Source organism: Passer domesticus, chromosome 7 (assembly GCF_036417665.1).
Source record: "Passer domesticus isolate bPasDom1 chromosome 7, bPasDom1.hap1, whole genome shotgun sequence".
Taxonomy (NCBI): domain Eukaryota; kingdom Metazoa; phylum Chordata; class Aves; order Passeriformes; family Passeridae; genus Passer; species Passer domesticus.
In genome coordinates this window covers 41,181,592-41,196,574 of record NC_087480.1, presented here as the reverse complement: position 1 = coordinate 41,196,574, position 14,983 = coordinate 41,181,592, and positions in this window count along the sequence as shown.

The window sequence follows — 14,983 nt, the reverse complement described above, 5'->3', positions numbered from 1 at the left end:
TCACTCCGTTCATTCTCCTTTAGCCACCTAATTTAACAAAGCACTGACCCTTCTCATGGAAAGTGAAAATAAGAAAGCACCTTCTACCTTAGCCCAAATCACCATGAGCCCAATTTAACTTGCTTTGCACTTAAATCCCAATCCATTTTTTTGATATACAAGAGATTAATACAAGTTTTATAAACCAATTATCAACAAGTCTCTAGGTGAAAGGAATGCCATATATCAACTTCACTGAATAACATAAAACCTCTCATCAAACCAGATGAGAAATACCAATTTTCCCCTTCTGATTATCCCCAGTGAAAGCACATTGCACAGATGGACTGCCATCATTATAACCTTCATGTAAATATACACACATATATATTGGCACTTAAAGCATTTTTCAAACTTTTCAAGAGTTCTGTCTCCTGTATGGAAGGCTTTTCTTTCTGGAATTCCTTATCATACGTTGGAAAAAAAAAAAAAATCACTGAAGGAAGATGCCAGAAAAGTACATTTCTCAGCTGAACAGCATGAATGAATATTGACAAAGATGAGTGTTTTGGTGTGATCCAAGAATATATAAAAACAAGTTTAGCCAAAAATATAGATAGAATAATCTTTATAAAGGCACGATGGAGTAACGCAGAAACCTGCAATGTAATAAATTGGCCAATAGCTAAAATAATTTTACAGTTTTGATAATTTAGAAATAAGTTCTCTAAGGGACAATAACAATGGATTTCAGACATTTGTCAGAGAATAAATCATGCTCTAATTGCTCAAATGGTTCCAATGAACTAGAAAGCACATGGCAGCACAGAGCAAATGATGTTACCAACCTTGTCAGAGACTCCAAAACTGCAGTATAGGCATGTCAAATAATGACACTCCCATTTAACCCTTTATTTGCATACTCTGGAAATAAAAAGAACTTGCCTTTATATGACATGTATCCATTTATAGAGCCATTAGACTATCTTTTTAAAAATTATGAGTGTGCAACTGAGAACACAGATTCTTTTCTTTTTACAAATGCTGGAATATTGTATAATCGCTTCTAAATGAAACCAACAACACATTCAATCCAAATACTCAATACATAAAATAGATGTTCAATTAAAAAAAAAAATCTAAATTTGAAAATTATATATTGAGAAGAGGGTTTTGAACCATCAGTACTTCAGTCCTGCTACTTGAGAGCTGTAGATGCCTTGAACACAAATCTTAACTTCATCCTCACTATCTTACTGTGGAGAGAAAATTGCTCTTCAAAAGAACCTCAGGGTACAGACAAAAGAAGAGGTGGGAGGAACATATTTATATTCACCTCATCAGGAGGTATTCAGGCTAAATAGAACATAGAACATCATTGTCTTGTTTGGTTGGGTTTTCTTTTGGCATTTTCAGTAGTTGTTTCAGTGGGAGGTTGGTGGGACTTGAGACCAAAAGTTTGGTGCATAACCCCAAAAATTTCTGCCTAGAATTAGGTCAACTAATGAGACAGAGATGCAAATTTCTTTTAATGACTTTGGGTCTCTTCTAATGGGCAAGCACAAAATACATAATATATTATGAGTTCATATATAAATATCATAGAAGCGTTTTTCTTAACAAGGCATACAAGTGTGGATATGTGTTATACCATTTATAGAAGATAATGCCCTTTTTACATTGGGATTTTTATGCAGAATAACCCAAATATCAGAAGATTTATCGGCTTACTTTTCTCTTTACTGTCCTTTGTTTTAGGCAGTTCAGTTACTCAAATTACTGACCTTATTTTTACACTGTGATTGACACAATTGTGGCTTTTCAATTCTCTTTGGGTTGTTTTTTTTTCCCCTTGTATTTTAGAGCAGACATGCTGTAATGGCTACACATTAGCAAATGCTTCCAGTTCAAGCTTTCAGTAAATTAACCTTTTGAGAGCTGAAGACAAATGTACTCTGAGCCTGGGATTGTGACTCAGCAAGGCCCTGCCCAGGACTGGCAGATACAAGCAGAACTGGCCAACGCATGCTCAGCTGCAGTGGCAGCTGGGGTCAGCCTGGGGCACCCCACGCTCAGCTGCCTAAATTGGCATTCTTGTGTTCTGAGGAACAACTTGCATAAAAGCTTCTGGACCAAGACATCAGTGATTTAAATGGTGCCATAAGAGGGCAAGCAGAATAATCAACATTTGTCTGCCAAGTTCCAAGTGCAGAATTCTGTTGGGATAAGAGTGGAGTGAATGAAAAAAACATAGGATGCTTTACCCTTATATTTGTCTTTGGTCATGAAATGAATGCAGGACAATTTATTTTGCAAGTGATGAGCCTGTTTCATGGAACCAAACAATGATGAGGAAGACTGTTTGGGGATTTTTATTTCTTTTTTTTCCCCACCAAATATGAATATTTTAGTACACAACATGCTTCAGATAGGATTTCAGTTAGGACATTGGCACTGATGCTCTGTATTTTCTTATGTAGAGGATTTGGGTAAAGATATCTTACCTCCAACCCACAGCAAGGCTTTGGTTGTTTCCTGAACCACCTTTGGGTCCTTTCCCTTAGAAACACTGTCCAGAAAACCTTTGCCAATTTATATTTCTTGAATAAGCACTTTGCCATGTGGATTCCAAATGTATTTACTTCTAAATTCCATGGAACCCTCCTTGTTCAGCAGTTGCTCAGCTCAGAAAGAACCTATGTTATTCACACTCATGATTTTACACTCAATTAGAGCTGATGGCTGCATGCCAGTGAGAGTCCAGTGGAGAGATGGTGAGGGGCTGGAAAATGGGATGAGGCAGGAGAGGCTGAAAATTGGGTTTGTTCAGCTCAAAGAAGAGAAGACTGTGGGAGGACCCTACCATTGGCTGCAGCTCCCCAGGGGAGGGTGCAGGAGAGATGGAACCAGACTCCTCACAGGTGCTGGATGATAGAACAACCAGCAATGGACACAACCGACAGCAGATGAATCCTCTTCACGTACTAGGAAAATAAATCTTTACCATGACAGATGTCAAATGGTGGAAGGGACTTCCTGAAGAATCTCCTTTCTTGGGGACAGGCAGAACTGGGGGGTGTGTAGCACCAAGAACTTGACCTGGAAGGGTCTGCTCTGAGCTAGGGGGACTGGCACATAAACTCACAAAAATATATTTAATTATATTATGAAGGAGGCAGTAATACAGGTTCTGCTTATTAGTCTCAATGAGGCAAAGTCATGTGAAAACAGAGGACAAGGTGCTGGATGGAAAAAAAAGTCCATAAGAATCCCTCAAATTCCTATTATTCAGTTTTCTTGTGTTTTGCTGTCTTTTATTAACTTCATCTGGTTCATTTGAGATTATGTAAGATTATTTTGTGCTTATAAATGACAGCAGCATATAGAGTAAAATGTACCATATATATCAAGAATAACTTCTAAAATGTGAGCACCACAGCACAGAATTGAGCACAAGAAGAATGAAATGGTGGACCTGTGAATCCTGGATTTAAGTCTAAGCTCTGTGGATCCATCCAACAATGCAAAAGCAATAAATTGCACACATAGGTCTGGCAACTGTCATAGGGAGTGACAAATCTGAAAGCTGCAGGCACTCTACACTTCAAGATTAATACCTATATCTATTTTAAGTTTTGTAGATACTTGCAGTGGGGAAAACACACCAAATGTCCAAAAAATTGTTATAACAGATAAGATGCTCTTGTAATCATCAAGCAAATGATAAAAGGAACAGAAAGAATCTCTCTTACTATAGAAAGTACTATAAAAATCTTAATTTCTGGTTTATAGAAGACTGACATCAATGCAAGCAATGACACTTTCTTATGCAACCTCCTGTCTGATTTTTTTAAAAATAAATTTTCTCTGCATTGCTCCAAGCTGCTATGTCTGTACCTCTGTCAGGAGACAGTCCACCTCAAACAACAGATTGTCAATATCTTGACAGCAATATTGGTCCCACTTGAAAACCCAGCATGTGTGACTGTAATATTTTCATAACACCAGAAAAAGTGCTGGTTTACAGCAGTTGAAAGAATTTGTGTCTTGGTTTTTTGATACAAAGAGGTTATGTCTGAGTTGTATTTCTTATTTTTTGGTGAACACTTATGTAAAAGGCAGAAAATAGACCCCAAACCTCCCAAGCTGCCCTTGTTACACCACTTGCCACCACAACAAACAGCCTGACCCTGCTGTCTTTGTAGCTCCTCTTCAAGTCGGGTTTGGCTGCTCTGAGCTTGGCCTGAGCCTTTTCTTCAGCTGAGTACACTGGCCTTTCCTACCATAGATCCAGCTGCAGGCCCCACTGCAGGGTAAGTGAAACAGAGTAACACTTTCTATTTAGTATTTAATAACCAAATCATCTTCTTGGTGTTCTTTTAATTTATAGTCCTGAACAACAATCAATGTAACCCTCTGCCCAGAGCCTACTTGTAACAGGAGTCTTGCTAATGGTGATTTTAAACTTAATGTTCCTGTTTCTAGTAAGAGCCAAGAATTTCCATTTAACTTACTATGCTGTCAATACCTAACAGAGCCCCTTGCCATGGGCAATAAATGCTGTTCTTTTGCAATTCTATCCATAAAAATGCTACATCTCTGAAATACCATCATCAGTAGTTGACAATCTGCCATCTTGCTCTTGGAAGCATTTTTTCTCTGACATATTATAGGATGACATGATAGCAAATGCATGGTTCTAATAATCCATGAGTACATTAAAATAAATATTACCTTACATCAATGTGAATACAAAGCTCTTTTAGTGTATCTTGCTATATTTTCTGTGCTGCTTTTGGATATTACAAACTAAACTGGATAAGGCTGGATTAATACTTGCAGAGATTAACAGCAACTGCATTCTTCATGCACTGGTACAAAAGATAACAAGCTGTTTGAACACTTACTCCTATATGAATATCCCCAAATCACCCCAAGATAAGGTGTGATATAACATGCTGCTATAACAAACTGCCATCTTTAGGAAGAACATAAAACAAATGCTAAGATCTGATTGCAAGTACCATGACATTGGTAGCTTTCCAACTGGGAGATTGCTATTTTTAACACAAAAAGCAAACAAAATAAAATGTGAAGGTACAGTATGGCTCTGTTCTGAAACAAAATTTCTCACAGCTTTTGCTCTCAGGGTGCAGCACTGCAGGAGTTAATAACAAGATGCTTTCCTGTCTGTTGATGCCTGCTGCACTGGCTGTGGAAGGGCAGGGCCTTTTCTATGAGGCAAGACCCTCTGCAAAAAGGATCATCTATTTTTGTGCCCTTTTTTACTTTCACACTTTTTCTATCCCATCTGAATTCTAAGAAAATCTCTACAGGTATTAAAAAAAAAAAAAATCGGAGGCACTGGGACATGAAGGCCATGGCCAGCAAGGCTGGGCAGGCAGGGCAGCAGGAGTGCCCTCCCTCTGCAGGGCAGGGTGGCTGTCACAGGGTTCTTCCCCTGCAGTTCCCCTCCTCTCCACCTCCTCAGCACTGGGCTCTCACAGCGTGCCCTGTTCCTGTGAACAAGGACACAATTAAAAAAGCAAAGAGAGCCATCAACCTGCACAGTGCCAAAGCGCTGCTTTTTATTAATGTAACAAGATCAATGACAGGGAAAAAGTTTGAGAAACTTTTACATGCAATGCTCAATAAACCCAAAAATTTTGGCAGGCCCTCGGCAAATAAAAATGTTAATGCTATGAAGTCGCTCTAATGATGTAACAGATGGAGTTTTCTGTTTAGTTTTCATCACATTACAGACATATTGTTTGTATATAGCTTCTTTGGCCTATCTTTACAAGAGAAAGAAGTTGCTGCCTTTGCAGAGGAGGCAACTTTTTATGACTGTCTGTGCCCATGGGCAATCACTGCTCACCCTGGGTCATCTTTGCTCATGATCTTTTATGACAGTCACAGGATTTCTTCTAAAAAAGAAGCTGTAAAAATCAGAAAAATTTAATCATCTCTCAAATTCAAAAGCAGCTGACTGAAAACCCACAGTAGGAAACAGATGCAGGGGATAAACCAGATCAGAGCATGGTGGCGAGTACTGTAAAATGTTTTCTTTGTAAATCAGACAAAACACATGTTTATTAAAAAAATAGGGAGAGGCAGCATAATATTAATTTACTATACTAATTCAAACTGAGCAGTGATTTATTTGCTCTGCTGCCTCACTGAGAAGTGCTCTAACCCCCAAGTGAATACTTGGGATTGTCTTTTGGGATTGAAATATACTACAGCAAATGATATTTTTGATATTACTGCCTTCGAGTTGTTTCTTCCTATTGATATAACTATTTAGTCTTCCTTTTGCTTCATTTGAAGGGTTTTTTGACTTCCAATACTAATTTATTTCTAAGTTTCAAAATTCATATTAGCAGAGTTTTTAAGAAGTAATCACTGTGGCAATTCAAATATCATCTATGTAAATCCTAACAAACTGCATTCAGATAATATTAATGGGCTGATTTACAAGTAATAAAGCAAAGATGGGACTAGTCTTAATTCATCCTGCTGTGTTCAGATATTACCACACATATGGCAGAGAAGATTACCAGCAGTTCTGAGACCCCCATGCTTCTTCAGGCATAACAAAGCAGATTAATGACAAAGTAATAAGGTCAGCTCAGGTATAACACAACCTTTTCTCCTGGATTAGTTAGTTCAAAGCTAAATTTGGCCCACTTTAACATAAAATTTCCCATTACTTGTTGATATGGTTAAATATTTGAGAGCACAATAGTAGTCAATTCTGTGTCTGAAAGAGATGAAGGATCCACAACCCAGGGGATTAAATCTCTCATTTAGTCTCTCACTAGTTAAAGTTCTGGACAACAAAAAACTAGCACTTGCCTTCACACAAATGGCGAGAAGAAAAGGAATTGCTCTCCAGATTTAAAACCAGCACTTGTGAAGCATAATGAAACAAATAGGAGAGCTAGTACAGAAAGTATTTCTGGTAAATTTTGGGCCATTTGGGAAGAATTAAACCAATCTAATGTGCAGCTGAAAATAATTAGTCTAGCTGCTTAAACAGAGAAACTGCTTATCGTCATTGTGAGAAAGAAATGAAGACAGTAAACAGTAGGTGAAAAGAAGTTAATAGTGTATCTGATAACACAACTCTGTCCCAAATGAATTCACTGTTAAAGAAGATAGTTATTACCTATAAAATTAAAGGCTATAAATAAAATGCAAATAGTCCTTGAGCAAAGCTAATATATTGCCAAGATTTCATATACAATTTCAGGCTGTTTTCTGACAGATTAATCACCTCACAATAAAACCATAAAAACATTTAATTAAATGTGAAGTAAAAAGTCATGTATTCCCATGTAATAGAGACATCAGCAGTGATAACTGCTGTGCAGCTGCAGTGAATAATTTGTTATACCTGTGTTTATTGGAAGGCAAAGAGAAACAGGTGTGGTCCACAGGGTAAGCAAGGGATTTAAGGTGAAGGATCAGGTTTCTAGGTCAGGGATAATTCCTAACATTTAATTTCTTTGTTTATGGCTGGACTGATTTATAAGCCTACATAACAAAAATAAGACTCCCTTCATGGCATTGTGCGAGACCGAATTCCCCATACTTCAGAATTAGAAAGTGCTCTGAAAATTAACCTTGTTAGTTTACAGAAAATCCCTTGTTATCTGGCTTGCAAACTCAGTTCTGTGCCCAGTTTTCTACACGATCAGGTAAAAGACAACAAAAAATGAGCTCTGAGTTAAAGGACAGATACTTTGTTTTCCTGTTTGCACCCACTTCAGCCTTTACTCCCTTTTCTCTTGAGACAGACAGGCACACAGTTTTCTGACCACAGGACAGAGACAGCTGGCTTAGGACAGGGCACCTGCCTTTCCATGGAGTGATCCATGTGAAAACCCAGACAAGGATGCCCTGATAGCACCATGGCCTCTAGTGCTTATTAATCACAGGTGAAGTGCTGCTGCCTTCTGCAGGCTCTGGCCAAGCCCTGTGTGATCAGGCATGAGAGCAGAGGCTCCGGCAGGCTGTGCACAGTCGTTCCCATATGTGCCCATTTCATCAGTGGTTGCTCTCGCTAGGAAAGCAGCTCCCCACTATCAGTGCAGGAACTGAGGCACCCTAATGCTGAAGCCAAGAACATCGAGATGGATAATGGGAGAGGGGGTGGAAAGCCAAGGGGAAGCACCAGGGAGCTCATGTCAGCATCATCCAGGGAATGATGACTGCCTCACTCTATTGCCTGTGGTTAGGAAACCCACAAGAGCACAGAGCCTTCCTGCAGGACTCTGAATGGAGGGCAGAGCCTTGTCATAAACAGAAACTTCTTAAACCAGTTGTTGAACACTAATACAGAATTCAAAATAAATCATAACAGCCACAGATAATAGTAAAAGGAAGCCTTTTTCCATTCTGCTGTCACACACATATGAAGGAGTCAGAAGGCTGCCCAGAGATTTAAAAAGGGCATCGTATTGGAGTGACTTCTGCTCCTGCTACTCCAGCTGGGATGTCTAAGAATACCTTTCTGTCACCATAACTTCTGCAGCCTCAAGAAAACATTCAAGAAGCATTAATGTCTCTAACCAAAGCCTTGAAAATATGTCATAATATTTTTAACACAAGAACCTTTTAGGAAAAATTGTTGCTTAGGTTGTTTAGGAAATTTTGAGTAATCTTTACCACAATTTCATCTTTTACAATTCATTCAGACTAGAACAAAATTGTTGGATACATGAATTATTCATTTTAGAAAGCAGAAGATTTAAACATTGCAATGCAAACAACACATCATCTGCAGATTTCTTAGATCAATTTCCTGTACTTTCTGTCTTAAATCTCCCAGGCCACTTGAGCTTTTACCACAACTGACTCCTTAGGCAAAGACAGTACCTTTGAAGGAAGGCACCTCTCGTACTAAGACAGGACAGAGTGAATGTCTTTATTGCAAGAGGGGTGACAGGACTGCCTGAAGCAGTGTCTGTGGAGAGAGCCTACATGCTCACAGCAAACACTCGTGTGGAGTGGCTCCTGATGGGCTTGGTTCTGCTCAAGGCAGACGGGAGGATGGGAGATGCTTGGAGTTCTGAGCAACATTCAGTTCATCAAACAGACAACTCAATAACCAAACAAGCTTTTATGGATCATATTTTGTGTAAACCCAAGACAATGACACTTCTGACATCTTAAAGGATTGATTATCACTAGCTCAATGCTTACTTATGACCCTAATATGCCGTTATATTTCTGTTTCTTTGGCAAAAAAGAATAAATAGCATTGATTTTAAATAGTTTGAGGGAGGAGTGAAAGGGGGAAAAGAAAGATGCAAATAGAGGATAGACTTCTTTATGTCATCTGCAAAAAATGTTGGCTTAGAATTTTAAAATATTATAAATATTAGTCTTAATACATGAGTAGAATAAAATTGAAAGATGGTTTGTCTAAAAATTCAGCAGAGGGTCCACCAGTTGATGTTTCTCAGATTGTTTGTTGAATCCTTCCTTATTTAACTCCTTTCATCCCCATGATCCAAACATAGCAGTTCTTAAAGCCAACTGTCCAGACACAACACACTGATGCTCTTTGCCAAAGTGACTCCTACAGCACACAAAAAAAGGATGGTGTATATCTGCAGTTTTCTAAAGGGATGGAACACAGGCAAACCTGAATTAGCACCATATTACAATGTTTAGCAATCTGTCCCAATTCTTCACTGAATCCCTTCACTGGCACTAAGAAATGCCTTATTGTTAAGGTTATTCCTGTGGACATGGAGCAGCCTAGCACATTTTATTATTTCTCTTATTGGATTAAAGATTTTGCAATGTATTTAAAAGCACTGGAGGGCTTTCTTATGAAAGAAAGCTATAAAAGTGTATTTGAAGTTTCTCCTCTATGACAAACAGTTGTATTAAAATGGAAAAACTACAGGGTATGAGATAGAATTTATTAAGCTTTATTACGTTGAATAATGTTTAGATTAATAACAATTAGGTAGAAAGCATGATGTGAATGTGACTAAAAAGAAATACTTAAGCCACGTGTTAGTTATTAATAAGTCAATATAATTTTTGACAGCTATCCAAATATCTTAAGAACCTTTTCAAAGTCATGGTCCCTCTAGATGCAAAATCTGTATTTATTTAAATATTGTGTATCAAAAAGAAGATAAATATGCAAAATCTAAGCACCAAAGTATGTGTATATTCTAATGAAAACAAGTTACCCAATGTGAAAGTCAGTGGAAAGTCTTTTTATGGTACTTTTGAGAGATTTTTAAAGATTCTTGTGTGCCTAAAAATACAGATGGATTTGTACAGGAATTTTTTAAGTGTACTGAAAGACCTACATGATTTGTGCACTTACAAAAAAAAATTTATGAGAGAAATCCTTGTCCATGATCTATTGTGCAATTACATATTATGTACTTTCTAGTTTAATTGAAGTCCTAAGCTCTAGTCCAGTACTGATTTAGGTAGGGCCCAGTACTGCCCCACAAGCTGTTTACAGGCCTAGGGACATGGCACTAACACACAAACTGAATAATAAAACTCACCTGTCTACATTATACACAGATAATTTAAAAAAAGACAACCCAAATGCCACTGGTATTTATGAGCAGGTTTGATGAAAGGCAGCAGAGCCCCCAGTATGGACACAAGCTACCAGAGGCCTTGACAGAGAAGGGTGTTTTTAAGTGAACAAATTTAGCTACTAATTAAAAATAAATAACCCAAATGGTAAGTGTGACATCTGTCCTTTTACAAAATGTTAAATATTACTTTTCCATTTGTTATATACCACAGCATGACCAACTGAAATGTTACTGGGGTTTTTTTTTGTGTCAAAAGTCTGTTTATTGATTGATTACAAACAGAAACTTGCACTTTTGCATTATCACCTTAGTGACAAAATCTACTTTTTAGTCACATGGGAGAAAAATAAGTCATAGAAAAAACAAGAAAAGTTCAGTCCTTGAACGTATTAGTTTCAAATGTAGAGTAAAACTAATTTCTACCAGTTTTGTGTAACTTGCTTCAATATTTCTTACGTGAATTTACGGAACTCCTGTTCGAAACAACTTGCAAGAAACTTCAGTTTAAGAATACAAGTAAACACACACTTTACACATAAGTTTAAATTCCATTAAGTTCCAACTATTCACATATACCCATAATAATGGGCATTCTCTCAATGCCTTTTCTGATGGAGTATATTTGTTTCCTTTTTCTGCACACGGTGAGTTCCTTTTTCTCCCAAGGCTACTGATCTTACTGACAATTGCTGCAAACCGTGAACATTTCATGCTGCTACCATTATTTTCATCTGATTCAGTGTCTGAGGTACTGGTGGACGCTTTCGTTGTCCCCCAAAATAGTGCAGTAAAAGGCTACTGCACTCAGGAAAAGAATGGAGCATTGACATGAGAAAGCAATTATGTGGGAAACATTGAATCAAGCATTCCCAGGTGGTATATTTATATTGAGAATAAACTGTAAGGCAGCCAAGTTGGAAGTCTGTGAAACTTCCACCATTGTTAAAGGGCCACTGTCCCTTAGACTGGGGCCCCCAAACTGCAAGGGGGGTTTTACAAAACTTAAGATGAAATCCAAAATATAAATTAAAACTCAAATCAGTCATTTTATGTCTTTTAAGATAAACTTCCATCTCAAGCATTAAGAAGACTAACAGTACTGTTATGCAGGGGTACATAAAATAAAAGAAAATAAAAGTGGAAGCAGGAAGAAGTCAGGCTCAGTGTTTTCCAGTGTCACAGCCTGGGCTTTGTGAAATACAGAAAACAAAGAGGAGAGGGATAGATCCGAAAGAAAGTATTTTTAATTTGTTTCCTTTGTAGTAATCTTCATAGACAGGTCAGCATTTTCTATTTTTTACATAAAGTATCAGCTTGACTGACAGCAATCCCTTAAAGAAAAGAGTTTGCTACATTAAATGTCAATGGAAATGAATGAGTAACTGCTCAGATATAGGAACCCCACAGCAAGGGCAACCAGAATACAAAACAATGAAATGCAAACATGAAAAATAATAAATGTAGAAATTTTGTACCCATAACCAGCAGTCATGCTGCATATGCTTTTCCTTTCAGCAAAGTTTTTGAAGGCCAGAAATGGATTACATTTGTAACATTTTGGTCTTTATTTCAGTTATCCAAACTTCTAAATTTTTCTCTCAGGTCCTTGGTCCACTTTCACTCCTCACAGAAATGAGAAGTCTCCAAATTTTAATATGTATAAATTTGCATATTTATATATGCATGACAATTTTAAAATGTAGGCTAAATATGCACATTTTCTTGTGCATGTTGTCACAAATTTGAGCAAGAATCAGAGAGAAGAAACACTCTGAACATGAAAACGAGAGAAAAATCTTCTCTAGACACCCTTAAACCTCCTAAATATCTGGGTGAAGATTCAAGTTAGTTAATTCAGTTGAACTCATTCATGCATATTGAGACAAACCTACTGCAAATCTGAATGGAATGAGTTAGGAATCAAGAATAAATGTGATGAATACAGCCATGGTGGATGTGTAAATACTGTAAATAGTGTTTTCATCCTTAAAACAGAAGGTGGTTAACAACAGAGAATGAAATTGGAAGAGAAGCAAAATCAGAGTGACACTATCATAATCTTGGGACTTCATACATTCTTTTCAGAAGTCCCACTCAGTTCTAGTAAACATTCAGAATTATTTGTTTCTTAGCAGAAAGCATGGCTGGGCATGATTTGACACTGCACTTGCTATTGCTCTGCAGGCACTGCAGTCACTTAATGGCAGCAAAGCCTACCTGCTGCCTGACTTTATCTGGATTCTTCACACACCCCGTGGCCAGAGGAAACACATCGTAAAGGCAGGCACCTATTCCACCTGACAAAAACGTCTGTGAGTCACAAGATGTGAAATGGTCATTAGAGAAAAGGAAGATGATTCTGGTGAATAGCCAGAGCCTGGGACAAGTTGAGTTTTGGACACCAAGGACATTACTCATGTAAAAGCCTGGGCTTGGCTTCCCTCAGGAATGGGCAAAGTTCCCAGTTCCTTCAAACATCTGTTTGTTATTACCAGACTCACTGGGGAAGGACTCAAGAAGTGCAGAGCTGGCTCAGAATGTCTCAGCCATGGAGGCTCAGTCCAATTTTCTGGCAAAGAGAGTTTAGAAGTTTAGGGGGCCAGAGGGGAAGAGGACTTGAAGGGGTCATCTGGATTCAAGCAGAAGTGAGGGACAGAGCGGTTCTAGGGCAGGAAGGATCTCCAAGGTTAGCCAAACAGCATGATGGAGAGAGCAGAGGAGTCTCAGGAGGATTTAGAGGCAAGCAGGAAGACATCAGGCTGGTCTGGGTGGGAATGGGCCAAAAGAGAGCCATGGAGCACAGCAGATGCAGCCACTGCTCCCTCTCGCCATCTTCACTACCTGCACTTCTCAGTCTCTGCTTCCAACTTACATGTGAGCAAGAGTGGCCCCTTCCTCCCTCCCAAGAGCCTGCTGCTCACTCTTAATCCTTCCCAAGCTCCTGAAAAAGGGAGAGGAGACCGGTGTGGGGGGCCAGTCTGGACTCAGTGCCTGCGGTGGGAGGAGGATGGGCTGAGGAGGCGAGGGCAGGTGTTGGAACAGCTTTACAGCCATGTGCTGGGGAGTGGGAGTCCCCAGGGTGCAAGCCCAGCCCTTCCTGTGGGGCAGGAGGAGGGGACACTGCTCAGGGTGAAGAGGCCAGTGCTCATTGCCTCTGCTGCAGTGTGTGGGCAGACATGGCTCATCAGAGTCTGCCTAAAAACTGGTGGGGACTGGAGGAATTGCAGTGCTGGACTAGAAGGAAACCTGATAAAGAAAATTATCCTAGTAAAAAAAATTTATAGGAAGCTAATTTATGGGATGCTGTAACAGGACAATCTCCTCCCTTTCCCGGCTGGCTGTGCTGTCCCTGGTGCCCCCAGGACAGGGATGTCCCTCCTGGCTGCCAGGGCACTGCTGACTTGTCCAACTTGCCACTGACCAGGATCCCCAGGGCCCTTTCCACAGTACTGCTCTCCAATGTCTCATTCCTCTGTCTGTACGTCCATCCAGGGTCCCTTGGTCCCCCATGCAGAGTGATTCTATGAACAGCCATTTCTTCAGAGGTTCCAAACCTTGGAGATGCCCAGACAAAGCGCTGTACTAGGGAATATCTAGCCAGTGGAGCTGCAGGGGCATGGCAGAGTACCTGAAATTACTTTCATTTATAGAAATAGCTCTTTTGAAGAAGTTTCCTAGATATTTTTTTGGTTCAGCATCCCAGCTTTGGAGACACAAGTATTGCAGTAGTTAGCTGATTTGGACACCCTTGAAGATCACAGTATATCAAAATTAATAACTGGCTGATTTGTTTAAGTGGAAACAACAACAAAACTTGTGGTCCAGGGACAGCATCCAAAACATTAACACAAATTGATTGCCCACAGCCAGGCCTGTTTGGGTTTCATCAGCATTCAGATTCACTGCTACAGCCCAAAAAGACAAATAAACCACTATCACCTGAAGGTAGGAAGAACTGAAATAAGCTCAACACTGCTTTCTTTCTCCTCCTGCAGGGTGAGCTCCAATTACCCTCAGTCACACAGCCAGCACGTGGTGTGCCTGGCACACAGAGGCTGCCCAGACCCAGCCATCTCCAGCATCATTTGGTGAGTGCTGGCCGGGCAGGCGCTGCCCAAAGCCCCGCAGAGCCGGGCTCAGGCTCAGCAGGGCACGGCACTGGCACCAGGCACAACGGCAGAGCGGCACAGGGAGCCCCACAGCCGGGACTCCGCTGCGGTCAGAGCCCCTCATGTGAGGAAAGGCTGGGTGCCTCTGCCATGCACCCAATAGTATTGCAGGGACTGAAGAGGAGGAGAATTGTGGTAGCACACAGCAAATAAAACATGCAAAATATCTGCATCTGGTTGAAAGAAAACGCAGCAGCAGAGTCTGTTATCTGTGTAATTTTCCCAAACAAGCTGTAGAGCTGCACTCAG